General features: G+C 35.9%; 1 long non-coding RNA gene across 3 annotated transcripts in view; it reads left to right on the top strand.

Annotated features, from left to right (window-relative positions):
* LOC143648503 (uncharacterized) overlaps positions 1-21550 on the top strand; it is a 173849-nt gene extending 152299 nt beyond the window's left edge. The window contains exon 3 of one of the 3 annotated variants that reach the window (XR_013158574.1): positions 21300-21550. This is a non-coding gene — a long non-coding RNA (uncharacterized LOC143648503). Of the gene's footprint in view, positions 1-1937; positions 3018-10422; positions 10825-21299 lie in introns of those variants that run through there. The other 2 variants (XR_013158573.1, XR_013158572.1) reach the window with 2 other exon arrangements.
* The last annotated feature ends 5927 nt before the right edge of the window (positions 21551-27477 follow it).

Genomic DNA, 27477 nt, shown 5'->3' with positions numbered 1-27477 from the left:
TTTAAAAATCTTTGATTAAATGAAATACCTCTGTGTATTCATATCTATACTTCATATTTCCCTGGATTGTATGCCTGCTACCCTCAAGCCCCAACTATCTCACATTCTCAAATGATAGTCACATAACCATATACTTTCATCAAAGTACATCTTTTCAGATCCCTATTACTTCACACATCTGCATTACATTCTTGTGTGCCATGCGAAATTAAAAATGAGCATTTATGAATTAGTGTACTAAAATATATTTTTGGGGGGGACCAAAATCTTATTTCGTTATAAGAATTTTAGTTTTAAGAGCTAGGAGTCATTTTATATAGAAAGATATTTTAAGTAGATAGAGGGTCATTTATGTTGTAAATCAAATTATGTAGGTGATATCCTATTCAATCTTTTTGCCCAGTCTTCCTTCACCATGAAAATATTCATAAAACTTGGAATGAGCATTTTTGATACTTTGAATAGCTTTACTGTTGACCTCTTTCTGCATACTGTTAACAGTTGCTAAAGCTGCTGAAATGCAGGTACCATAAAATTGGCAGGCTTTTACAATAGGATTTACGTTTACAAGCTTACAGTTTTGAGGCCATGAAAATGTCCAAATCTAGGCATCATTGAAGATGATACCTTATTCCTAAAGACAGGCTGCCAATGATCCAGGACTCTTCTGTCATATGGTAAATACATGGTTGAATCTGCTGACCTCTTCCTTCTCCTCTGGATTTCATTGCTTTCAGCCTCTGGCTCCTGGGGCCGTTCTATTTCAGCTTCTGTGCTTTCTTTCTGCGCTTCTGTATCCTTCTTCTCTGTGTCCTGTGTCTTTCTCTGAATTTCATCCTCTTATAAAGGACTCCAATAAGAAAATTGAGACCCATCCTGAATGAGTTAAGATCATACTCATGAAAGATTCTACTTATAATTAATTAATTTTAAGAACAGAAAGCTTCCAAACCATCACAATAACATAGGTTGTGCATGTTTATTCTTAAAACAGTTACAGTTGATTCTTATTATTCATGTTTAATACGTTCTAGAAAGCCAGCATAAACACTGGATTGGTCAATATTGAAGCATTGCTCCAAGGAAAATAAAGTGTTAGGCGACTGTGAAGCTCTGATCACAAAATTTTTGTCCATCAATAAATATATTACCATATTTCATGTGTAATTCTATTTAGCTGTTTTTAAATATATATTGTTTGTTAACTGACATTGAACCCATTATGAACAGTGCTAAAACTTCTATCTGAATGATAGTCATCTAACATATGTATATTCACAGTTGGAAAATAACAGCTTTCTTGAACTAACAAATAATAGACTGCACCTCAACATCACACTTTGGAACCATTTTAAACAGTGAAATCACCAACACAATGCAGCAAACATGAAAAATATGTCACCCAATATATTGCAAAAAGAAAAATTGTTTATAGTATGAGAACAAAAATAAAAAGGTAGAGCAACTACTCGGCTGGGAATATGCAGGTTGGGTTATTCAAATATTTTACTACTCTATACATGTCTGTGAATGACTGTAAAAGTGTCAGAAGTATTGATTAGGGAACTACAAGCAAATTTTTGTGAACAGGTGAATTCACAAGAAAAGATGCTGCAGATAATGAAAATCAATTGTTTTCATAGTTTAGCTTCTCTTTTAATAAATTGATCATATATATATATGTATTTTTCATTTTCTGTTTTTCAACTTAACAATGTATATATTACCATAGTTATTTTACTAATGGCTGAGTCATTTGCATATGCAAATGTTCAATTGTCTGTTAATTGTATTGAACAGTTTTAGTAGGTCAATATGAAATGCTTTAAGGCATATGCTCTATACATAGATACTAGATGGCCACAAAATATCTGATTGGGGCAAGATATTACAGGCATACCTCATCTTATTGTGCTTCACTTTATTGTACTTTGCAGATACTGAGTTTTTACAAATTGAAGGTCTGTGGCAACCCTGCATCTAGCAAGTCTATTGGCACCATTTTCCCAACAGTGTATACTCACTTCCTATCTCCATATCACATTTGGTAATTCTCACACTATCTAAAATTTTTAATTATTATATTTGTTATGGCGACTTATAAACAGTGATCTTTGATGCTACTATTATAATTGTTTTGGCGTTCCATGAACTGTGTCCAAATAAGATGGAAAACTTAATTTTCCATTAACTTAATTAAACTTAATTAATGGATAATATTGTGTTCTGACTGTGCCACTGACCTGCTGCTCCCCATCTTTTTCCCTCTCCTCAGGCCTCCCTATTCCCTGAGACACAACAATATTGAAATTATCCTATTGACAACACTGATATGGCCTCTAAATGGTCAAGTGAAAGGAAGGGTCCCACCTCTCTTATTTTAAATAAAAAACTAGACATGACTAAGCTTAGTGAGGAGGGCATGTTAAATGCTGAGTTTGTTTGAAAGGTAGGCCTCTTGCACCAAGATCACAAAGGATTGCTGCTCTTTGTATCTCACTGATCCAGGCTGTGCTGTTTGTGGGTCTCCAAGCTGCATAATCCCCCTCGCTGGGTCCCTTCTCTCCTGCAATTCCCTTGCTATGCTTCACTTCTGGGTGGAGGCTCATGGTGCTGCCTCTGCAAGGTCTTGACTGAGAGAAGCTTCCCCTCTCATGAAAACTGGTCTGAGTGTCACTTAAATAAAGCTCATTCTATGCTACTGTCATCTTGCAGTCAAATCTTTTTCCTTGATCAACTCTGAAATTCTCAAATTTGCTACACGTTTTGCCATTATGTCTACTGAAAAGAAGCATACCAAAACATGTCAGAGTGTACAAACAGATAGGTGGTTTGAAAATTAAGTGTTTCCACTGTATGCAATTGGGTACATTTATATCTTTTATCTTTCATTTATTCGTCTGTAAAAGGGATATCTATTTTACAGGTCAAAACAATTATTAGAGTCTCCTGCACTTAGATAAAGAGGATCTATGGGTCTATTGTTAATATCTACATAACATTCAAATATTTCACGAACACTTGTTACCTGGATCAATAGGTCTGGTAACATCAACTTATTTTAGAATGTTGTGTTTGTAGCAAGTCTATTCTGGCTCATAATGCACATGTTTTGATTTTCTATTGTTAATAAAGCATGTTTCTGAATGCCAAATTTATGACTATGTAATTATATAAATTTACCTTTTCTTTAATTCTGACATTTGCCTGATACTGGCCACGATTTCCAATATCTTACCAATTATCTCTTATCAGAAATTCACAAGGAAGTTGTACAGAGGGGTGTCTCCAAGAAAATGCACATTTTATTGATTCCAAAACTCTGTGTGGTATCTGTTCTAGTTTGCTAGCTGCCAGAATGCAGCACACCAGAGTTAGATTGACTGTTAATAAAAGGGGATTTATTTTGTTAGTTCTTCAGAGGAAAAGCAGCTAAGTTGCATCTGAGGTTCTTTCTTATGTGGGAAGGCTCAGGGTAATCTCTACTGGCCTTCTCTCCAGGCCTCTGGGTTCCAACAACTTTCCCTGGAGTCATTCCTTTCTGCATCTCCAAAGGACTGGGCTGAGCTGCGAGTGCTAAGATGAGGAATGCCAAGCTGCTTGGGCTGTGCTAAGTTGAACTCTCTCATTTAAGCACCAGCCAATTAAGTCAAACACCATTCATTGCAGCAGGCATGCCTCCTAGCCAACTGCACATGTAATCAGCAACAGGTGAGGTTCATGTACCATCGGCTCATGTCCACAGCAACAGAACTAAGCATGTTCACCTGGCCAAGTTGACAACTGACTCTAACTACCATGATATCCTTGGATCTGGGGAACCCAACTGGTTCTACAAAGAATAAATTATCTATTTTATTATTACTGCTAACTAAGTGGAAAAATCTAACCAAGTAATCAGAAACTCATTGACTTTGTGAGATTATGCAGTCTTAATAAATGGTGTCCACATCTCAAAAGCATATCATAGTAAATGTTTATTTCTCAATTATACTAAATGTCCACTTCTGGCTCTGCTATACATTGGCTTCATTCTGGAACACAGGCTAACGGAGCAGTCCATATCTGGAACACTGATAATTTTGTGGCAAATAGAAAAAAATACATAGGAAGCCATGTGCTAACTCTCAAAGCTTCTTCCCCAAAATGACATATATTAAATAACATATAAACATCTGAATTCAGTGGGGTGCAAATGTAACATGTTTCTACTTGGTTAAGACTCAACAAATGCTAGCTATTTTATATTTATGTATTTTTATCTCATCTTTTAATGTAAGAGTAAAGTAAATCGTATTTAAATTAGAATTATTAAGAATATATATAACCTGTTTAGTAATGTATATGTGTTATTTCAACTTCTGCACCATGCACTCTATCTTCTTCTGAACTGACCTCTTTTTTTCCATTTAGGGAATTATTATTCTCTCACTCTTTGTCTACACCTTTGGATCAGGCTACCTAATTCTCATCCCCTAGTCCTCTGACCTCCCAGGCATTCTAGATGAAACTATATGATCTGGTTCTTCCTGAATGTCAACTTGCCACCTAAATGATTGACTTCAGGATGGGGATATGGTCCAAATCAGACTAAGAGCCCATTTCCAGGGTTTTATATGAAGTAATATGAAAGAGAAGCTCTGTTCATGCTGAAGTTGAAGGGGAGCATAAGAGCCTAGAGCCACGTTGTTCTACACTGGGTCAACTGGGAGACAGAATTTGAGCAAAGAGATGTGTGCAGGAAGTTATTTGTGGAGTGTCCTGAGGATTAATGCTTAAGTGGGAGTGAAGGAAGAATAACTGAGCAGAGGGAGAAGATGAACTAAGTCTTCAACTGACCCTCCAGAACTCTGAAATTTGGCAGCCTTATAGAAATGACCACTAGAGGCATAGAGGCTGTGCCTTATACCCATTCAAAGTCATCACACATGGGGTGCCACAGAGAGAAGGTATGCCCTTGGGAAGATGGATTTCTTTGACTAAGTTCAATTCTTTGAGAGGACCTGGCTGCCATGATCAAGGGCGGGGGGCAGGGAATAAATACATCATTCCTGAAGGAATGATCTAAGCTGAGTGGCAACAGATTTTTAAGCTTGCCTAAGAATGAAAGCATCACAGAGAAATATATAGATGTGAGATAAAGAATGATTCCTGGACAAAGTATTAGCACCCAGCCTTTCCTCAATTACTACCTCCTGAACTTTTCATTTTACCAAATAAATATCTCCCAACCACTTTTTTTGTTATATTTGTTTCTATTCATTTTCTGTCATTGATTAAGCACCATTCTTTCATATTATCCACTCTTTCTCAAGAATTTGTCTTCTTAATTTTCTTATATTTGCCCATTACACTATACAAGATAAAGGTCTTTAAGAAAATCAAGATGAAGAAGAGGAGCTTGAGAAAATTTGTCTTTAAAAATATTCTGAATAAAATATACTAATAGATTTTAGTGGTTAAAGGCTTGAACAAGTTGTAAACTGAAGACTGCCACAGATAAGCATTGTTAGATCTGCTAATCTTAATGAGAGGGGCAAAAGATGAACAATAAATGTCTTGAAAACTGGATGAATTTAGGATGGGGCATCTATTTGACCTTAATGACAAATTTTCCCCATTCATGTACTAAACAATGCTGCTTCTTCAGGTCTGAAAGAAACCACTAAAATGAGTTAGGCATCCCAGTACTTCATAAAAAATGAAAAACGAAGCTGTTCAAAGATAATCATCTCAGAAAGATGGGTAGGGACTTGATATTTATAACCATATCTCTACTGTGTAGCCATTTGCATTGTCAGTAAAGCTTTTAGATTTTAACTTGTGGTTATAATTGTTTGCAAGCAGACAAAACTAGAAAATGACATGAACAAAATAAAATGTCCTCTATATAGTTTTAATAAACCATAATGAAAGTAAAAAATAATCTCTTCGCAAGAAATTGACATGAACTGAATTGCAATAATAAACTCTGCTTACTTAGTGATGTTTGGCAAAAGCATTATGTTAAAACTCTAACTCTACATGCAATATTAGGGTTTGATGACTTTTTTTGGATCCAATTTATATCACTTATTTCAGGAAGCCATTAAAACAATAGAGTGTAGAATATTGTGATCTGGATAAAGAAGCCCATTATTAGCTTATAATGAGAGTATCACTATAAGCATTAATTATATTTAGGCTGCTGATCAGCAGTGACCCTCAATGATACATAATGATTTTAAAGAGACAGAAAACAAAAAACTGAGCTTTCTGAAGAGTCCCATTTGGGGTGGGCTATTTCCTGTTTGGCATAGTCTAGTTCTGTAGAGACTGTCAGGTTTGTAGACAGTCAGTGTACTCACTTTTGCACTTTGGTTAATTGAGTTAGATTATTTTCCTAGATATGGTTTGTTTAAATATGGTTGGGGAGTCATGTGTTAATAAAAGTGAGGCTCAGATTTGCTTTCCTACCCAGACTTCAAGGTAGAAAAATATCTGATAAAAATAATAATAGAGAAAAACAGAAAATAGAGGAAGAAAATGAGGTTAAAAACATAACAAATGATTATGTAGCAGTTACTATATGCCAGAGACTGAATTAAGGGCTTTTGAAATTTTAATTCATTTAATGCTTTTAGCAATTCTATGTGTTGGGTATTATTATCTCCAAACTCAGATGAGGGATCTGTAGCACAGAGAAATTAGGTAAGCAGCCTGTGTTAGTTTGCAACCTGCCATAATGCGACATATCAGAAATGGAACAGCTTTTAAAAAGGGGAATTTAATAAGCTACAATTACAGTTCTAAGCCTCTGGAAATGTCCAAACTAACGTATTCAAGGAAAGATACCTTAATTCAAAGAAAACCGAACACCTCTGTCAGGGAAGGTACATTGGTCCACTGCTCCTGGGCTCCATTGCTTTCAGCCTCTGTTCCTGTGGGGGTTCCTCATTTTGCTTCTCTGGGGCTGGCATTCATCTCTTGGCTTCCCTTGGTTCTCTCTAGGTTTCAGCTCGCTTAACATCTCATGGTGATGGGCTCTGAGCATCTCCAAACATCCATGTCTCTGTTCTCCACGTGTCCGCATCTCTGTCAGCTCTGCTGTGAAGTTTCTGTTCATCCCCGAGGCTTCTGTCATTTAGGTTCTGTCATTTCTGTTGTTTCTGTCCTTTCTGGCTCTCTCTCCAAAATGTTTCCTCTTTTAAAGGATTCCACTAAGCTAAACAAGACCCACCTGGAATGGGTGGAGTCACATCTTCATCTAATCAAGTTAATATCCATAGTTGGGTGTGTCACATCTCGCTGGAGAAAATCTAATCAAAAGATTCCAGTCCTGAATCAGGATTAAAATAAAGGGCTGTTCTTACAGGATTGGATTAGGATTAAAACATGGCTCTTCTAAAGCACATACTAATACTTTCAATCCTGCACACAGCCTAAGGTCCCCTAGAAACTATCCAGAAGAGGCAAAGTTTTAATCCAATGCTGTCTGTATTGAAAATACACAGAGTTCAGGCACGCTATATTTTCAAAGGCAAGTTTTGTTTCCTTAAATCAAAATGTGAATATTATTTGTCCATTCCTACTCCAACCCCCAACCCCAAATAGCAAATTCCTAAATTCAGAAAGCTGAATACAGGTTGCCAAAGGCTGCAATAGGGGTAGGGAATGGGGAGATAATGCTTAATTCACACAGTTACTGTTTGTGATGATGTAAATATTTTGGTAATGGATGGTCATGATGGCAGCACAACACTGTTAATGTAATTAACGCCACTGATCTATATATATTTGAATAGGGTTAAGAGGGGAAATTTTAGGTTTTGTATGTTAGTAGAGCAAAAATTTTAAAAAAATACATTATACTCTACAACACAGTGAGCCCTAAGGTAAAGTATGGACTATAATTCATAGTACTATAATAACGATTTTTTTCATCTATTATCACAACACTACCACACTAATGACAGTGTTAGTCATAGGGAAAACTGCACGTGGTGGGGGCACAGGAAAATTCTGTAGTTTCTTCACCCTTTTTCTGTGAAACTACACAACTTCTCAAAATAAAAACAAAAGAAGGAAAAAGAAAAATTACTAATAACAGAGACTCATATAAAATTGCATTGAGAATATTCTCTCCCTAATGGCTTTTCTCAATTTGATGCTAAGAAACAAAATCTTCTAAAAGTGAGACTTTGTAGTTGTTGCCTATTTTTCAGTCCTAACAGTTAAAATTAAATGTATCTCAAACAAAATAATTTCTTATGTCCTCCAAAATTTAACTTTCACATTTCTTATATTTATATGCTAAAATAATTTCAATAATACATGTTTTGATCAGAGATTGTAGGGTTATTAACAGAAGTAAAGTTTATCTATAAATTGAACAGAAAGGAAAAGTAAGATTTATTACCCAGAAGATTCAATTATCTCAGAAATCTGAAATAATTATTCCATGATAATTACACTTAATTTTTAAAAATATTTCCTAACATACATATGTTTTCCTACATTGTGACCTACATACATTTATTCAAATGATATCAAATGATACATGCATTTGGTTGAAGAGTCTATGTATTTCATTCCTATGCAGTCATTTCATACTTTTTAAAAAGAGGATTTCCTAATTATGTGAGATACTCTAATTTATTATTTTGTCTTATGATTTGTGTTGGATAACAGACAATACAAAATTGCATCTAATGCAAGAACTCCATGCTGCTACCTGAGCACATTTACCTGCCTACTGTTACCCATAATTGACAACTAAGAGCCTCCAATAGAGCCCTCCACTTGTTTTGCTGGGCAGTTTTCCTTCTTTCAAATTTAATGCTTCCAATCATCTGTTAATTAAAATGCAGTACATATGTATAGTGCTTTATGTTTTTTCAACTTGCCTTCAAAAAGAGTAGGAGAAAAATACTTTCTCATTTCATATCTAGGTTTGGAGAGCCAGCTCTTATTCTTCTTGATCCTGAAATGTTTTCATTTCCAATATAGTTCTCATGAGTTATTATTATGTTTCCTTTGAAACTAAGGGCAAGGAAAAATTTGTCATCTTTCCCTATATTATCTATAATGCCCTGTATTCTATCTATACCTACCTCTTCAAATGTCTTAATGGTCCATCCTAGCTCATTTACATGACAGGACTTAAGAGTCTCAGTACTTGCAGTACTTTTATTCCCTGGAAGGTATAAAAGAAAGATAAAATTTTAACCCACGACTTATGAAGTCTATAATTTGATTAAGGAATGAGATGCTAAAACTATATGGAAATAATATGAAATATAAGAAATAAAGCAATTATTTATGTTAATTATTGGGAAAATTAGGGATTTGTCAGAATTTTATAATTGCTTATCAACAAAGAATCCGTAGAAATAAACTGTTCTTGCAGGAAAAAGTGTCATGATTTTGTGGGAAAAATTAAAATGGGTTTTCCAAAAATCTAAGCTAATGAAAAGCATAAATTTGCAAAAAAAAAAAAAAAATACCAGAAATTTCTGGAGACTCCTGTCATTGTAAATTGTAAATAAATTCTGTGTTGTAAAAATAAAAAGTAAGTTTGAAAGTTAGCAGAAAGGAAAAATCATTCCTAAAATTGTCCCTTGTTATATGGATGTTAGGTTTTGTATGTATTCTATTAATCAATATCATAATGAGTTTTATAATTAAAACAAGCAATTTTAGAAAGCCTTTCTAAAGTAAGCTTGCATAAAAACAAAACAAAATTATTCAGGTGGTTTTATAAAAACAAAATGAAATCATGCAGGTGATTTTATATCTAAAGTTCTATCTATAATCAAGATCCTTAGCAAGTAAGTAATGGACATGGGTCTGGATATTTATGCAAAAATTAGTTTAGAGATCAATCAAAACTAGAAAAAAAAAAAGCCATACTAAATCTTTGAATTTGTCCATTCTCTAGAGAACAAGATATGATTTTCAAGAGAAGGGGAGACGTTTTCATTGCAGGGGGGAAAGGGCTGTGAATGGATTGTAGAATACATCATTCTACGTATGCATGAAGACCTACAGGCACATCTATTTTGAGAACCTTAAGCTACTTTCATTGTGCATGTCTGGAAAGGTAATGAAGTGAATGGCCAGTCATGATGTGAGAGCAGTTTTCTAGGAATTCTTGGAAGTTTTCATATTTCAACTTCCTTGAGTAGGACTTGTTGAGTCCTTAAAGGGAGCCTGAATTGAATTTGATTTCCAGCTCTTGCTACTTTGCATCAAGAGTGTAGGGAGTTACTTTTAGATTATGAACACGTTGCTGTAGTTTGAAGCTATTATGTACCCCAGACAAAGGTCATGTTTTTAAAATCCATTCCTGTGGGTGCAGACTTACTGTAGGTGGGATCTTTTGGTTAGGTTATTTCAATTGAGATGTGACCCACTTCAAGGTGGGTTTTAATCCTTTCACAGGAGTCCCCTACAAGAAGATAAAACACATATAGAAGCTAAGAAATGAAATTAAGTGAATCTCACAGAGAAAAGCCTTGGAGAAACTAAGAGAGGATCCACAGAAGATTGGAGAGCTGGCCACTGAAGCCCAAAGCTGAAAGTAACAAAATTCAGGAGTGAAGGACTGGTAGGGATTGGCCATGTGCCTTCCTGTGCGACAGAGGTGTCCCAGGTGCAGGCAGGTTTTCTTCAGAGTCCAGGTATTGGCCTGATGGTGCCTTGATTGGACATTTTCAGGCCTAAGAAGTGTAAATGTGTAAGTTAATAAATCTCTATTGTGAAAACTGACCTATTCTTGTATATCCCATTTTGCCAGCTTTAGCAAACTAAAACACCAGTTTAACATAAGATTCTGGATGGGAAAGAGTTAAAGGCTCCTCTCAGCAAGGCTTGTTACTTCAAAATAAAAATAAGACTTTTTAATGACATATTATAGAATGCAAAGTATTTGTTAGAATTCATTTCACAAAACAATTAATTCTACTGGGTAAGTATACACTTAAAAAGTGAGAATAATTTGAATCAGCTAGTAGCATATGCTGCAGTATTAGACTCTTACCTGGTAGAAGTTCTGTCCAATTAGCAAATGCAGCCCCCACCCTTTAGTGGATTAAAGTTTTAAAAATAGCCTCAGTGATTAGAGGGGAAAAGAAGACAGTGCATTAATGAACAATAAATGTGTTCAATTCACCTTAGAATGAGATAAGGTGCCACATAGCAACAGAATTCTTTAGTAAATTTAATAATGTCACCAGTTTACTTGAAATTTATAAATCCTTATGCTTTAGTTTGCCAGGTCTGCAATTAAAACTATCTCAGAGTGTTTGGAATGACAGGAATTTATTGACTCACAGTTTTGGAGACTAGAAGTCTAAATAAAGGTGTCACCAGGATCATGCTTGCTCTGAAATCTGTAGCATTTTGGTAGTGGATTCCCAGCAATTTATAACTCGATCTCTACTTCTGTCTCATGGCCATCTGTTTCCTTCTGTCTCCAAATTTCCTCTGCTTATAAGGACTCTGGTTATAGTGGATGAATGCCTATTCTGGTTCGGTTTGGCTTCACCTTAACTGACAACATTTTCAAAGATTCACATCCACAGTACGGGAGGTTAGGATTGAACACATCTTTGTGAGGGGCAGGGTTCAACCCCTAGTACCCTGAAACAAGTTAAACTAGCTTGGCCGATATGGAGAGAATATTTAAAACAGAAAATAAAAGAGGTATTTATGTAGAAAGTGATGCACTTTAGAGAGACAATATTATCCACTCACTTTCAAGGACCGATGCATGGTGATAGAGGGGCTTTTACAATTTATTAGTGAGTTCCTAGTATGGAATTCCTCTGTTCTATAAATAGAGTGAAATGCAAACTAATTGTAGCCTTTACATACTCAATGTTTACTTCACCATAAATGTTAACCGTTAAATATCCCTCCAGGTTCAACCAAGCTTGTGATATTTTCTCAAGTGAAACATTCCATTCTGAGAAATCATAAGCCAAGCCTTGCTTCTGTGCCTTAATGTTTGGATACATATATTAAATATCTATTCTCTAAAAAGAGATTTACTGGGAAATGATGTCATCAACATGGTGACATAAATGATTGTTGAAAACCTCTCCCCAGAGACTCAGTGAATAAAAGGACAGTTCTCATTTGTTCAAAATTCTGGAGGAAAGGGAAGACTGGAAAAGGATCTCAAAATGCCAAATTGAAGAAAGAGAAAAATAGCAAGACCCCACGGTCTTTCCCGTCACTTGGTCCCATGCCGCTTGGAAAGTGCACAGAAGCAGCAGCTGGGATCCCTCCGACCTCCCAGTAGGGACACAAGCATAAAATCTCTACAACAGTGACACAGATGCCCACCTACATCCAGACACAAAGACCCAATCCCACCCAGACCAACTACAAGATTTAAGCTCCAGGGGAGGGTGGAATACAAAATGGCAGCAAGGAGGAGTTTCCAAAATGTAGGATTAAGGAGGAAGCTGCAAAATCAGTAAGTACCCTGACAGAAAGTACCCAAATAACTGGTGAGGACCCAGGTGATGGGGGAGGGTATTTCAAGACCTTGGTCAATAAGGGACAAAGGGTCTGAGAAAAAACCTGGACAAAGACTGGGTTTCAAGCCCTGGGACCTGGCACTCATCCCCCACCCTTGAGGAAAACAGCCACAGACAGCTGCAGACCAGGACAGCTGGGGGAATATTCTGCCACAAGTAAAGTAGAGGACACAGCCCCATTCTGAGCCAGATTTTGGCTGGTGAAGTGAGGGCACAGGAACCCCACAGATTCAGTACCACCTGGCCAGATGCCACCTGAGCTCCAGAAGGTAAGCAACTCCTGAGGGTGACTAAGTCACCAAACAGTGCCATCTGCTGGGCAGGCTGGAAAGGGTAAGGGAAGTGCAGGCCTTTTCAGAGCCTCTCCAGTCCCTATCCCAGGCCCACTGGAGCTGCTCTGCACCCCCTGCATGGGAACCCAGACTTGTTTTGGCTGAGAAACATGGACAACCCAACTGTCAAAGCAATGCCCTAAAACAAAGCCAGGTTTTGCTAGCCAGTATAAAACTGCACTCTCTTGGGCTGGCTACTAGCTGAGGAGGTTGAACTACTCAGTCCCCCAACCCTAGGTCTTTCCATGCAGGAGCCTAAGAATCACCAGTCAGGCAGGATCTCAGCCATGGTGCACAGTGCGCACACCGCCCCCACCATCTACAGCCAGCTTCTGCAGTCTTGACTGGATTGTTGCCTGGCCGGGCCCCTGTCCAGCAGTTTGCCTCAGTCAGGGAGAGATGGGGTTGTTAGAAGGGGTGGCCCAAGCTCACAACTGCCAGAAAGACAGTGAAAGTGCAGTCTGGCAAACTGCTTTTCTGCCCAGGCTGTAACAGGCTTCCAAAAAGGGCTGCACTTCCTGTGTGAGGCTCTGGCTATGATTTTGCTGGGAATTAATAACAAATCAAGTGCCAAAGGAGATACTCAATACAAACCCAAGCAACTACAAAATCTTAGACGAGTGAGGGAAATTAACTTTCAAAATAACCTTATCAAAATATCTAATGCCAAGAACCCAGCAAAAAAATCACAAAGCACATGAAGAAGCAAGAAGATATGGACAAGTGAAATGACCAAATTAAAAAGCCAGAGAAGACACAGAATTTGAAACAACTAATCAAAGATGTTCATACAAATCTCCTAAATAACTGCAATGAGTTGACTAAAAAGATAAAGGATCTCAAGAAGACTCTAGAACAGTATAGCAAAGAAGTTGAAAGAATAAAAAGAAAAATAACAGATCTTATGGGAAAGAAGGGTACAATAAATCAAATTAAAATATACTAGACAAACACAATGGTAGGTTTAAAGAGGCAGAAGAAAGAATAAGCAAATGCACAAAAGAACACATGGTGAAAAAGATGGAAAAATTTGAACTGGATATCAGGGAAATGATTGACAACATGGAGAGCACAAGTATAAAAATCATTTATGTTCCAGAGGAATAGAAGAGTAAAGGTCTAGGAAGATATTTGAGGAGATGATTGGGGAAAACTTTTCAACCCTTACAAAATATACAAATATGAAAACCAAAGAAGCCCAATGAACCTCAAATAAAATAAATCCACTTAGGTCCATTCCAAGACACAAACTAATCAGACTGCCAAATACTGAAGAGAAGGGTAAAGTCCTGAAAGCAGCAAGAGAAAAGTGATTCACCACATACAAAGAAAGTCACATAAGACTAAGTGCTGACTATTCCTTGGGCACCATGGAGGTGAGAAGGCAGTAGTACAATATATTTAAAATTCTGAATGAGGAAAATTACCAGACAAGAATTCTTTACCTAGCAAAGCTATCCTTCAAAAGTGAGAGATAGTTTAACATTTTCACAGTTAAACAAATGCTGGGAGAATTTGTTAACAAGAGACCTGCCCTACAAGAAATACAAAAGGTAGTTCAGTCAGCTGAAAAAAAAAAAAAGATCAGGAGGAGGGCACATAATTGAATATTAGCAAGGGTAACTTAAAGGATAAAAAGAGAAAGAGAGAAAAATAGATCTGACAAATAAAAGCCAAAGGATAAGATGGTTTATTGAATCAAGAATTGCTTTCACAATAATAACTGTGAATGTTAATGGATTAAGCTCCCCAATTAAAAGGCATGTTTTGGCAGAAAGGATTAAAAATATGATCCATTTATATGCTGCTTGCAAAAAACTTGTCTTAAATGCAAAGATACAAAGAGGTTGAAAGTTAAAGGATGGAAAAAAGATCTGTGCAAGTAGTAATCAAAATGAAGCTGTAGTAGCTAAACTAATATCAGGCAAAATAACCTTTAAATGAAAAGATGTCATAAGAGACAAAGAAGGACACTAAATATGAATGAAAGGAACAATTCACCAAAAAGAAATGATAACCATAAATATCTATGCACCCAATCATGGAGCTCCAAAGTATATGCAGCAAACACTGGCAAAACTGAGGGGAGCAATAGATGTTTCTATAATAATAGTGGGAGACTTCAACACACCACTCTCTTCTATAGTTAGAACAACCAGACAGAGGATCAATAAGGAAATAGAGAACTTAATATGATAAATGAATAAGGCCTAACAGACATGTATAGATTATTGCACCCCCAAACACCAGCATACACATTCTTCTCAAGTGCTCATGGAACATTTTCCAGGATAGATCATATGCTGGGGTACTAAACAGTCTTCATCATTTCAGAAAGACTGAAATTAATCAAGGGTACTTTCTCTGACCATAATGGAATGAAGCTGGAAATCAATAACCACCAGATAATCAGAGCCTACACAAATATATGGAGGTTAAACCACACACTCTTAATCAGTGGGTCAAAGAGAAATCAGTAAATGTCTAGAGAAGAATGAAAATGAGAATACAGCATATTAAATCCTATAGAATTCAGTGAAGGTGATATTGAAAGGGAAATTTATAGCTTTAAATGCTTACATTAAAAAGCAAGAAAGAGAGGTGCATGGGTGGTTCAGTAGTAGAATGCTCACCTTCCATGTGGGAGAACCAGGTTAGATTCTCAAACCATGTACTCCATCTCTCCCCCCCGCAAATAAAAACAAGGAATAGCTAAAAGCAAAGATCTAATTGAAGAACTGAAGAAACTAAAGAAAGAAAAGCACACTAACCTTAAAGCAAATAGAAGAAAGTAAGCAACAAAGATTAAAGTGGAAATAAATGAATTGGAGAACAAATAAACAATAGAGAGAATCAATAAAACCAAAAGTTCATTCTTTGACAAGTCAACAAGAGTGACAAGCCCTTAGCTACACTGATAAAATAAAAAAAGGGAGAAGATGCAAATAAATAAATCAGAAATGAGAGGGGAGTCAACCATGGAATCCAAAGAAATTTTAAAAATAAAAAAAACATATTAGGATACTGTAACAACTGTTTGCCAACAAACTAGACAACTTCAATGAAATGGACAATTTCTTAGAAACACACAAACTACTGACTCCAGAAGAAAGAGAAGGCCTTAATAAACTAATCACAAGTAAAGAGATTCAGTAAGTCATCCAAAACCTCCCTAAAAGAAAACCCAGGGCTAGATGGCTTCACAGGGGGAATTTTACCAAACTTTCCAAAAAGAACTAACAGCTTTTTACAAATGTTCCAAGAAGAGCTAACCTACTCAAATTCTTCCAAAAAATTGAAGAAAAGGGAACACTGCCTAACTCATTCTATGAAGCAAACCTCACTCTAATACCAAAACCTGATAAAGATACTACAGGAAAGGAAAATGACAGACAAGTCTCTCTAAAGCATACAGATGCAAAAATTCTCAGCAAAATACTAGGAAATTTATTTCAATGGCACATTAACAGAATTATACACCATGACCAAGTGGGATTTATAAGAGTTGTTCAACACAAGAAAATCAATCAATGTAAAAGAACACATTAAAAAACTGGAAGGAAAAAAATCACATGATCACCTCGATCAATGTGGAAAAGGTATTTGATAAAATTCAGCATCCTTTCTTGACAAAAACAATTGAAAAGATAGAAATTGAAGGAAACTTCATCAATATGATAAAGGGCATATATGAAAAATCAACAGCCAGCCTCATACTCAATGATAGACCGGTCTCTTTAAAGCCTTTGTCCTAAGATTGGGAATGAGACAAAGATGCCCACTCTCACCACTGTGATTCATCATTGTGCTGGAATTTCTAGCTAGAACAATTAGGTTGGAAAAATGAATAAAAAGCAATCAAATTGGAAAGGAAGAAAGAAAACTCATTATTCGCAGACGGCATGATCCTATATTTGGAAAATCTTAAGAAATCTATGACAAAGCTATTGAGCTGATCATCGAATTCAGCAAAGTGACAGGATACAAGATTAAAGCACAAAAATCAGTAATGTTTCTCTACAATAGTAACGACCTAACTGAGGAGGCAATTAAGAAAAAAATTCCATTCACAATAGCAACTAAAAAATCAAGTATGTAGGAATAGACTTAACCAAGAATATAAAGGACCTGTACGGCGAAAACTACAAAACATTGCTAAAAGAAATCCAAGAAGACTTAAATAGGTGAAAAGACATTCTATGTTCATGGATAGGAAGGCTAAATGTGGTTAAGATGTCAATTCTACCCAAATTTATCTATATATTCAATGCAATACCAATCACAATTCCAACAACCTACTTTGCTGACTTGGAAACATTAGTTATTAAATTTATTTGGAAGGGTAAGGGGTCTCAAGTAGCTAAAAGCACTCCCAAAAATGAAGCGGGAGGACTTACACTTACTGACTTTAAAGTTTGTTATAAAGTCACAATGGTCAAAACAGCATGACATTGGCACAAAAATAGACACATTGATCAATGGAATTGAATTGAGAGTTCACTGATAAATCCTCAGATCTATGGTCAATTGATTTTTGACAAGGTCCCCAAATCCACTGAACTGGGACAGAATAATCTCTTCAATAAATGGGGCTGGGATAATTGGATATCCGATTAGGGATGAAAGAGGAAACCTACCTCACACCTCATGCAAAAATTAACTCAGAGTGGATCAAAGACCTAAACATAAGAGTCAGTATCACTCCTAGGCTGAAAATAACACTCCTAGAAGAAAATATCAAGAAACATCTTTAAGACCTAGTGATAGTAGGTAGCTTCTTAGACCTTATACCCAAAGCAGAAGCAATGAAAGGTAAAATAGATAAATTGGAACTACTTAAGGCTGAACACTTCTATGTCTCAAAAGACTTTGTCAAAAAGACGAAGAGGCAGTCAATTCAATGAGAGAAATTATTTGTAACCACATATCTGAGAAGGGTTTGATATCCAGTATATAACAGACATCCTACAACTCAACGATGAAAGAAAAACAACCCGATTATAAAATGGACAAAAGATATGAATAGATGTTTTTCCAAAGAAAAAATACGAACAGCTACAAAGCACATGAAAGGTGTTCATCTTCAGTAGCTATTAGGAAAATGTAAATCAGAACCACAAGGAGTTATCACCTCATACCTGTAAGAACGGTTGCTATAAACAAACATTAAACTACAAATATTGGGGAGCATGTGGAGAAATAGGGGCACTTTTCACTGATAGTGGGAAGTTAAAATGGTGCAGCCACTGTAGAAGACATTTTAATGATTCCTCAGAAAACTAAATGTTAAGTTATCCTCCAACCCAGCAATTCTGCTACTAGGTATATACCCAGAAGATTTGGAAGCAGGAACATGAACAGACATTTGCACACTGATATTCCTAGTGGCGTTATTCACAATTGCCAAAAGATGGAAACAATCCCAGAGTCCATCCACAAATGAGTAGATAAACAAGATGTGGTATATACATCAATGGAATACTATACAGCAGTTAAGAAGGAATGAGGTCCTGAAGCGTGTGACAACATGGGTGAACCTTGAGGACATAATTCTGAGTGAAATAAACCAGATACAAAAGGACAGATATCGGTATGATTTCATTAATGTGAACCAGCTAGAACATGTTGACTCAGAGTCTTAAAATGTAGAATATGGGGTACCTAGAAATAGACAGAAGCTAGAGAATGGGGAATGGTTACCTAATATGTACAGGATTATTCACAAGGTTGAACTCAAATGTTTGCGAACAGATATAATTCCATTACTGGAATTATAAGTAATAGTGCCATGTTGTAGGTGACTTTGATTGGAAGTGGTTGTTTAAAGTTATGCATGTCATTGATTAACACTACAAATATAAATAAGTTCTTTCATGAACTACTACAAATGTAAAATAAAAAAAAAGAATAATTGAAGGGTTTACGGGGAAAACATGGCTATTGCAAACTATGAACTATAGTTAATAGTAAGATTTTAATATTCTTTCATCAACACTAACAATTTTACCACACCAATACTATGAGTCAACAACAGGGATGGATAAAGTGTATGAGAGAATTTTGGTTTGATTTTCACCCTATTTCTGTTCTAGAGTAACGAAAACCTTCTAAAATCGATGATGGGCATGTATGCACACAACTGTATGATGATACTGTGAACCAGTGATCATATATTTTAGCTGGTTTGTGTGCTGTGTGAATATATCTCAATTAAATTGGAAAAAAAAGAGGTGTGCTTCTTCTAATGCCATCCGATTTAATTTTACTGCAATTTTCTACATTTTTATCACTTTTTCCATAATTAGCAGGAAATGATAATATTGAGGATGAGATTTTGTCAGGAGTCCATATACATATATATATATATAGCAACTATATGGGAAAAGTGCAAAGATGTGGGACTTGAAAATAGAGTAGAAGAATATCAAAGAGGTCAAGTTATTTGTGGGAAGTGTTTTTCAGGGGATGGTTAAAATTAGCTAGAACATTTCTCATTTAAAATTTAGAAACAAATAATTAAAAAAGAAAATTCCTTGATGTTCTTATGAAGACCCTCCATATATTCCAGCACAACCACCCATTAAAATGTGGAATTAAAGGCTAATATTATGTAAGTTTATTGCTTATAATATAAGATTTCTGTGATGAAAAGTTATTTGGAAGCTATGCCGAAATGACTCAAACATATTTTGAAATGGTTTTAATGAGATCCTAGCTCAAACTCTCAGAAGGCTATGTAAAAGTGAGGCAGGGACACATCTCCATTCTCTTTTTCCCAGGCACACTAATCCACGGATCAAGTTGCTTCTGAAATCTTTCGGGGGAAAAGCAGGCACTTAACGTTATATTTCTGTCAAATCCCCACTCCAGGGAAAACAAATTAAGGTCTATTAAGAACTTCTTAAGTAAACAGTGCTCTGTTGCTGGGCCTGAGTGTATGTGAGAAAGCAAGTATTCATTTAAGGAATCAAGTCTTGCCTTCTTCCATTTGCTCAATTTGTTTTCCATGACTCTGCACTTGGCTGGCAGGCTGAGGAGGGGGAGATTGTACATAAAAGCATTTTATCCCAAACTTTGTACTCTCAGCAACTACACTCTTTTGCCTCTTCCTCTTCTATGGTTCATTTCCTGTGTGGACCAGTTGGGGAGTTTGGATGCAGAAGGGAAGACTGTGGCTATTGTGAATGGGGAGGAGGCTAGTTCTTATTTGTCTGCACAAATAGCCACCAATTCTAAGGCAGTGCAAAATCTCACCAAGTGCATAGTCAAGAGCTTTCTCTCATTTATTCTTTACTTGATTTTTAATCTATAACTTTAAAAAGGTTCACATTTAGGTTTGTATATCAATCTAACTTCATACATTTCTTCATTTATAAAATGATTTGATTGGATTTCTTGCCTTCTCCACATAGAGGTCTTGCTACAGACACCTTTTTCCTTTTCCTATCATTACTGTCCCCCCCAAATTACTTTTTCTCTTTTAAATAAATTCTCCTTTTAAATTCAGTGGCAATACACCATCTAACATCTGGTCTTCTCTTAAACATATAAAATCAAGCACCAGAAACACATTATCCACATTTGTTGGGAGATTTATTCAACCGATTGCTGGAACATCCTTTTTACTTACTCCCACCCACTCTCAAACTGAAAATTCCATTTTTTTTTTCATGTGCTCCAGTGTAGAGAGCAAACTGACCCCTCAGCATTGCTCAAGTAGGGAAGCTTCCAGACTGCATTTCTAAGAGTTCTGTCTTAGAGATAGCCATCTCTTCACTGTTTACTCACTCTGTTGACGATTCTCTCTATGTCTTTGTCTCTTTCTTTCTCTCTCAACCTTCTTCTCTCACTCTGACTGCCTCTCACATACTCAAAGAAAGCAGAAAATGAAAGAAAAAAAAGAGAAAATGAGAGCTCCCTAAAACTATTTCTTGAGCAGGCCTTAAGCCTTTGATACAACTGATATGATACAAATTTTCCAGTGAGAAGGGTGTTGCCTGAAATTTACTGAAGGGTCTAACATACTTAGCACAATGTTCCACAAGAATGTTACAAATAAGGCATTGAACAGTGACTAATTTTTAGGATCTCCAGGCTTCCTCTCACATCTTGGGTTAGCCTGTCAATATTCTGACATCCTTAAGAGCTTGCCTGAAGCAACTAGTGCACACTGTACTTAAGTAGCAATTGCAGAGGGTGTTTAACTTTAAACCCAATTCCGGAGTTTAACTGTCATTTACATGATTAGTTAGAGTGACATTCTTGAACAGTGAGCTCTCAGCATCATTAAAATTTAATTTTCTTTAGAGATAGAACACAGGACATTATGTTCAGTTTATTATCTCTGACCCTTTACACTTAGACAATTTTCCAGTTTAATATGTCTCATAGAGTACATAATTCATGGGGCCTTGGTTATTATGTACTTTTTTTCTTCCAGAGGCTATTCGAAATGCCTAAGTTAGGGATGCTCAGTTCCTTCACTACTGCATCCCGAACAGGAAACAGAGGAGAAGAAATGCATGAGAAAATAGTCAACGTTATTTTTGGGAAAAAGAAAAATTCAGAAAAAAGATGTGAGTTATTAAAACAGTAAAATAATATTTATAATTTACCAGTGAGATATTATGTAGGAGTCTCTGGAAGATGGAGCACAGAGCTTTATGTAATAAAGACTTTGGAAGCTGTAAAAAAGATATCTATACTGCCCAGTAGGCCAGTAGTATATTATTATATTAACAAATGGCTATTTTTTTTTTTTTTTTGGCATAGGCAGTCTCCAGCATTCAAACCTGGGTCTCTGGCACTTTGACACTTTAAAAGCAAAGTATCTTCCAGGTTGGCTGTGGATCAATTACAAAAAACTGGAACACGTGGAAGAAAAGGAGAATGAAGGCATATGAGGATTAGATATCCAAAAATGCATGTATAAAGAGAGATTAGAGCCTGATTTTTAAAAATCTGTGTAGCTGAATTAAAATAACTGTGAACAGCACAATATTTCCAAAGCTATACATATGGCTTAGCATGTGAGCAAAGAAACATTTTTAAAATTAATTGAACTTTATGAAACAGCTAACAGGATATGCAGTTTGCATGTGTTGTATCATTTTTCTCAACCACTCTGGTAATGTAACCCATAACTATACCTTTTTGCCAATAAGGAAATATAAAATCACGGAGCTTAAGCAATATTCTAAAAAAAAAAAAAACCCACTCTTAAGAAAAACCAAAATTAAGGATGGAAACCAGCTTATTTATCTCACTGCCATGTGATTATGGCACTCGAGATAACACCTTTTTAGTAGCACTGAAAGGAATCCCTCCATGGCCACATGGGAGTCATTTTTGAGACTTAAAACCCATAAAATGTCTAAGTTCTACGTTAGATTCTGAACTTGGAATAATTTCACCTGACCCATGGGATAAATATCACCTATTTTTGACAAAATGCAAAGTCCTTTGAAAATCTGTAATGGTATGTATAAAGTGAAGATGGTGTCCTCTGCATCACCGCCCTCATTTTACACTTCGAACTTTTGGATGCTTCCTAAATCTCTCTATTATATTCTGAAGAGAAAAATGAACAAGAGGAAAATCCAGGTAGTAAAGCATATAACCCATTCACTGTAGAACTCCACAGCATTTTCAATCTGGCAAAACAGTATTTCACATTACACTGATGTAAAAATAAAGCCTGGGGAAAGTTCTATCAATAAGGACTGGTTAGAGATATTAACACCAGGAGCATATAATGAACTGTATTTGCCCAGAAAAAGAGGCAGATATTTATATCATATGGCACAGAATTCTATCTCTAGCAGGATAATAAATTTTCTGCTTTCGCTATCTAATAAAGAAAAGGGAACTGAAAATTTAAGTAAATAAAGCTGTAACTGAGCAAATGCATGTCCAGAGGAAAATGAGATTAAGGGCTCTTTTTCATCAATATTTGATTTACTAAGACATTCTTCAGTTTAAGTAACTTTTTTATGTCACTTGACAGCTTGGTTGGCTCTACAACAGCCTGAGCCACGGCGAATTCTAAAATAACCACACATATGCTGTAGCATCTCATCAAGGTTTTGCCAACATGTTTTGTGTGACGTGGGAAAAAGATACTGCCCTCTGAGCAAATCATGAACTTCAATAAAGAAAAAAATCTTGACTCCAAAGTTCAAGCTGTGCACATGACTCAGCCTAGCAGTGTTCCAGCTTGCCAGCATTGTGACTTTTTTATTACATATATCTCTTTGGATTCTGCTCAGGAGGAGATTTAAATTTAATCAGAAGATAAAAGTCCTTTCCAATCATAAATCCAGTATTGTGGAAATCAAGATGCAGCATAATTATCTATCCAGCTCTCTTTTTAAACCCAATTGCTTCCAAGAAAAGGGAAATGATATGGTCTTAGTGCTGGAATAAAACAAAGTACAGCATTCCCTTTCCAAATTTGCAGGAATAGCCTCATTTGTACACATTTGGTATTACTCTTGTTCAGGCGGCTGTTGTTAACCTACCTTGTAATGATATACTTGGATGAGCTGACGGAGCCTGATATATCCTCCTCTTGATCTTGAGGCTATTTCTCTCCTATCTTACTCATTTTGAACAGGATAAGTTACATTTAGCAAAAGGAGGCTTTCAGAACTGAGAATTCTTGCTGATCTGGAGCCTGTCAAGGTGATTCCATGCCAACTTGAACTTGCCTGGAGTTGAGGCTTCCAATCTTGCCAAATGTTGTGCTTATTTTGTGACAAAGATGAAAGTCACATTTGGATTTAAAAGGAAGCCATCCAGTTTATTTTATTCTTGTCTGAACTCTTTGAATCTATGTCCCAATGAGTGAAGGCTTTGTAAATAAACAGGTGTCCACATGTCCCAGTGTGAATTAAAATCTTATGGAGCCAAAGATTTGTTTTAAAAAAGAAAAGTTGTAATTAATATCTTCATTTGGTGTGTAGAAATAATAATTGCTCTAGAATTAGTTTCACATATATGTATTACTATCCATAATTAATGTTTCTATAGGATTTAGGGTAGGAGTGTTATAGAAAAAGATATGGATTTGACTTATGTCTTGGGAGATAGATAAGTTCTGGTCAATATTGGAAAATATAGACTAGTTAAGTTTTCTAATGAGCGCTAAAGAAAAGTCATTTCATATACTTAAGGTTTCATATGAAAGGTCTATACACTAAAATATATTTTTACATAAATAGAATAAGTTTTTGTAACTATTTATTATGAATAATGTCTGAATTATCAATGGACACATGCACAAACATTTACACAAAATCACGTTTTCTTCTAATTAACTTATTTCCCTAAGCGCCTTAGAATTCCCTGTTTGAACATTAGGCATCTTAGGTATCTGCTTTAACAACTGCTTCAGCAAACTAAATACCCAAGGTACCTAATTTAAAACAGCATAATCATTAAAGCATTAAGGGATGAATTCAGTGGGGCTATAATGCTTTTACGCTTAAAAGCATTGGCAGTGATATAATATTAAACGTAAAGTAAACTTTAAAGAGGTTTGGTATAAAATATATACATACATATAATACCATTATATATATAATAATATATGTGTTCATTTTCTAATGTTCTGATCTCATATAGAGTATGCATAAATTTATTAAGTATATATTTAAGGAAATTTGCATAAGTAGGCATCTTTGTCATACGTATCATTTGTTTGCAAGCATTCACGTTCCCTGGTTGGAGATTTAGAAAGTTTGCTAATAAATGATAAATTATTTAATTTAAATAGATAATTTATTCTATTACAAATACAATCACAGCAGGTTCTCAAAATACTTCATGGCCAGAAGCAAAAAGAAACCAATGTTTTTCCTTTATTGAAAATACCTCAGTAACTTGTTTCATGCAACTTTCATTATTTTAACAACTTTATTTAAATCAATGAATGAGTGACTCCAAGACAATGATATAGAACCTTCATTCTGAATATACAAAGCAAGTCTGCAATGATAGTAGAAAAAGCTGCTGGGAACTCAAGCTCCTGCTCCTTGATGTGCCCCATCAGTGATGCTGAACTAGAGTGGGGGTAAAAGTTATGCTGCTGATATTATAAGACCTGCACACTTTATCCCCGTAAACCAAGAGAGGGTAGATGTCGTAACGCCACTCCTACAGGATTGATTGTGTCAGACTTACCGCAAAAAAAAAAAAAAAAAATCTACAAAGCTGGTGGCTTAAATTGACTCTAATTTATTCATCTCACAATTCATTGGGTTCACTGGGTAATTCTGGGCCATGTCAGCTGATTTCTGCTGGGCTTCTCATGCATCTTGGTCAATTGTTGGACCCCTTAGCAGCTGGCTGACCTAGGTTGGTCTCATTCCCATTGTGGTAGTTAGCAGCTGTTGATTTGGGGTAACAAGGATGACTGGTCTTCACGAGTCTCATTCTGTACTGGCTACCTTGGGCTTTCCACATAGAGGTTAAAGGGTTCCAGTAGCAGCAGGTGTGTAAGCCCTTGTCAAGCCTCAGCCTGTGTCACAATTGCTACTGTTCCATTGACTAAAGCAAATCAGTTGACTAAGCTCGGACTCCTGGAAAGCAGGTCTTATATTAGATAAACAGGGAGGGGAAGAATTTGTGGCCATTTTTGCAGTACCACAGAAGTCATTCCTAGAGAGGTGTGTCCTTAAAAAAGGCCTCCTTTTCAAAACCTCCATGTTTTAGAGAGGAGAAAAAATGAACACGAGTGGTGACTTGGTAGATACAACCAAAGTGTAAATGTCAAGAAGCATAATTAATAAATTAAAATGCCATCTATGAGATGAAAGACAACGCAGCACGAGTGATCTTGGGAGACTAGATTCCTTAACTGTATCATTGTGTTTTATTTACTTCCTGCTGTAGCTGCAGAAGACCAGCATTTCTTTCTCTCTTGTACCATCCAGACACAGTATTTTCCAAATTTGGTCCCTGGACCAACTACATGGGTACAACCCGAGGTTTTTGTGACAAATGCAGCCTCTTAAATTCCACTATCAGAGATTTTTGACTCAGAATACTGGGATCGGGCTGAGGTATATGCATTTGTAACAAGCGCCCCACGATATCCTATTATAGAGAAGCACAGCTCCATAAATAAAGAGTATGTTATTGCCACATCAAATTTTTGGAAGCTAAACTCAGACTGATGGTTATGATATACTAAATCTTACCTTAATAATTAAAAGGTTCAATTTGCTTCCCTTGAAGGAAATTTTTTTCTATTCCTGAAGGAATTACTAAGCTCCAATAATAATTTATATTTGATTGGTTTCTTTCTCCCAAAAAGCTTCAGGCATTTTATCTTCCTTCTAGATGCTCAAAAAGTAATGAATTTCCTCTTAGAAGAAATAAGAATATTATCTACATTTCAAAATTGCATTCAATCTTAGAATACATAACTTTAGAAGTTAAGAAAATACGTTGAATATTTGCAATACTGAGGATTTTTAAAATGAAATTAATAAATTATCATGGTATCCCAATATCAAAAGAATATTCTATACAGTTTATAACTTTCAGATTTATTTTTCATGAAAGTTAAAAAGTGATGCCATTTCTTCCAAATTCACATTCTCTGAATGCAATTTTTCACAAACTTGTATCTGACCACTGTCATTTTACATATAAGAGAACAAATACAGGTAGGTTTTGTAAGCATAGTATCATGGAGCAAATAGTTGTTATATAAATAGATGTCAGATCACGTGATTTCCCATAGAGTGTTTTTTTGACAACACAGCATTTCAATGCACTGATTTAGGTATGGAAATTATCTTAGGGCCCTTCTTTCCTAAAGCTCTCCATATGTTGAGGAAGGCGTGGATCCAGTCCTGCCTAGAAGTTGAGAACAAGCTAATGAGTCCTGGTGTTTCCTCCTGCTGACATTTCTCTGTGCCATTATAAATCTTTCAAGATACCCAGTTCCCTAAACAGATTTTGAACAATTAAGAATTAAATTGCTCCAGTAGAAGACAATGCACTTTCACTGTCATAACTTTCAAAATTAAAATCTTTCCTGCCACCTTATTTACTTACTTAAACATGAGGCTATCTTATTAAAGTTTCTCAAATAGAAACTATCAGGGTACATGAGCTATAATCAGAGTGGGGATAAGGCAGGGACAGATTGTCTTTAACATCAGGGAAGAGTTGTATCTTGGATTGTCTGCTCAGTCTAAAGGGCTTTGACGCTTATTCCTAACACACCTAAAAATATTTTCTTTTCCCTGCTGCTGCAATCACAGGCATTAAATTAATCAAAAGGGTCCATTATTTATCTTCTGAATATAACAATGAGCAATATCCTGAAGACCTAACCATGCTACCTTTATTGGAAAAGAATAAACAACAGTACAAAGAAGGAAACATTTTACTCACATCACACACTAAAAAAAAAAAAGGAAAGTATTATAGAAAATGACACAAATGCAGATCATTTTGCATTTTACAAAGTCCATTCTCAGCTCTCTATCTCCATGCTAACCCCTCTGCATTCCCATAGCAAGCCAAATATATATATCCATTATAGAACTTGATACATTGCTTTCTACAGATTTTATTTCCTGACTTAAATGGGAGTTAATGGA

Source organism: Tamandua tetradactyla, chromosome 10 (assembly GCF_023851605.1).
Source record: "Tamandua tetradactyla isolate mTamTet1 chromosome 10, mTamTet1.pri, whole genome shotgun sequence".
NCBI classification, from domain to species: Eukaryota; Metazoa; Chordata; class Mammalia; order Pilosa; family Myrmecophagidae; genus Tamandua; species Tamandua tetradactyla.
The sequence above is the reverse complement of the archived record's forward strand: the minus strand, read 5'-3'. Positions and strand labels throughout refer to the sequence as shown.